The sequence below is a fragment of the Cebus imitator genome, unplaced genomic scaffold (genome assembly GCF_001604975.1).
Source record: "Cebus imitator isolate Cc_AM_T3 unplaced genomic scaffold, Cebus_imitator-1.0 Scaffold1229, whole genome shotgun sequence".
Taxonomy (NCBI): domain Eukaryota; kingdom Metazoa; phylum Chordata; class Mammalia; order Primates; family Cebidae; genus Cebus; species Cebus imitator.
In genome coordinates, this window is record NW_016108544.1 from 65,018 (window position 1) to 66,773 (window position 1,756).

A 1,756-nucleotide genomic window follows, 5' to 3' on the forward strand; every position below is an offset into this window, starting at 1 on the left:
ATATGAAAAGATACACTTCAAACTGAGTTACCTCTGGGCACAGGACTGGGTAGAGGTACACTTTGGTTTTCTCACTTTTTACTTGTTTAGATGATTTGCATTTTCAAATAAAAACAATTGGTATGTTCTGTTTGTATAACAAAATGCTTTTCTTCATTTGTTTATTTTCAATTTCTGCACCTATCTGCTTCTGAGAGAACTTCAAGACAAAACATCAAAGCATTAAAACTACAGAACCAGACAACCTGAAGGAAAGCAAGGCTAGTGACATGTGGCATGATTGATTACAGTCAAATAGGCAAAGGTGTGATTACAATGAAAAAGACAAACGGCTGGAGGCTTCCTGACAACTCCAGAGTATCAGAAAAGAGTTCTCATCCAGGTGATGGGGCTAAAGAGTGTTTTTGTTTTTGTTTTAAAGACGAGAACTTCCAAATTAATCCAGTCTGTAAAAAAACAAAACAAATCAAAACAAAACAAAAAGGACCCTTTTCACAAGATGGCGCCGAAGCGAAGAAGGAAGCTCCTGCCCTCCTAAAGCCGAAGCCAAAGCAAAGGCGTTAAAGGCCAAGAAGGCAGTGTTGAAAGGTGTCCACAGCCACAAAAAAAAATCCACACATCACCCACCTTCTGGCAGCCCAAGACACTGCGACTCCGGAGGCAGCCCAAATATCCTCGGAAGAGCACCCCCAGGAGAAGCAAACTGGACCACTATGCTGTCATCAAGTTTCCGCTGACCACTGAGCCTGCCATGAAGAAGACAGAAGACAACAACACACTTGTGTACATTGTGGATGTTAAAGCCAACAAGCACCAGATCAAACAGGCTGTGAAGAAGCTCTATGACATTGATGTGGCCAAGGTCAACACCCTGATTTGGCCTGATGGAGAGAAGAAGGCATATGTTCAACTGGCTCCTGATTACGATGCTTTGGATGTTGCCAACAAAATTGGGATCATCTAAGCTGAGTCCAGCTGGCTAATTCTAAATATATGTATATCTTTTCACCATACACATGCCTCTCTGTCAATTTCTGGTTGGGTGGGAGGCCATACACAGGAACTGTTGTTGTACCTTGCCCACTGCTTGGGCAAGACTCCTGTTCTGCTTATCCTTTTGAAACTCACCCTGCCACTCATTCCTCCATCCTTGATCATTCCAGAGATTTTTGTGACTAGCGTTAGTGTCCTAGGAAAACCAGAACTCAGAGCTTGCCTCCATGGTTGAGGGTAACAAAAAGCTTTACAAGAACCCCTTTCATCCCTCGAAGAGGCTGTGTGTGAAACCAGTGCCCAGAGTTTGAAGCACGTTAACATCCCTTTCAGGGGAGTGTGGGTTGGCTGGCTTTCCAGTAGCATTTTGTCCTCACACACCCATTTGCTATGTCCATCCGGTCTGTCTGCTTCCCTCACCCCTTGCCCAATGAAGGACAAGGACTTCAGAGAAAAAAAAAAACTTTTCCTAGAACTAAACTCAAGCAGGAATTTATGACAGGTCCTTGTTAAGAGGGTGAGGTAGTGGTTCAGAAAATACCATTCTGAAGTATAGTTTTACAAGAGGGAAAAGTTCTTTTCAAATAGATTATTCTCAGAATCACCCTTTAGAGAAGTCCTTAAATGGTCACTGAGTAAAGGCATGTCTGAGATTCTGCAGTCCTGATGATAAAAACACGTACAAAAAGACATCATTCCATATAAAACCATCTCAAGTTCCTATTGGTTTATAGGATGGCATTTATATATTGTTAGGCCTTGA

General features: G+C 42.4%; 1 pseudogene; it reads left to right on the top strand.

Moving 5' to 3' along the window:
* The first annotated feature begins 499 nt into the window (after positions 1-499).
* LOC108298930 lies at positions 500-1,442 on the top strand (annotated as a pseudogene).
* Positions 1,443-1,756: the final 314 nt, after the last annotated feature.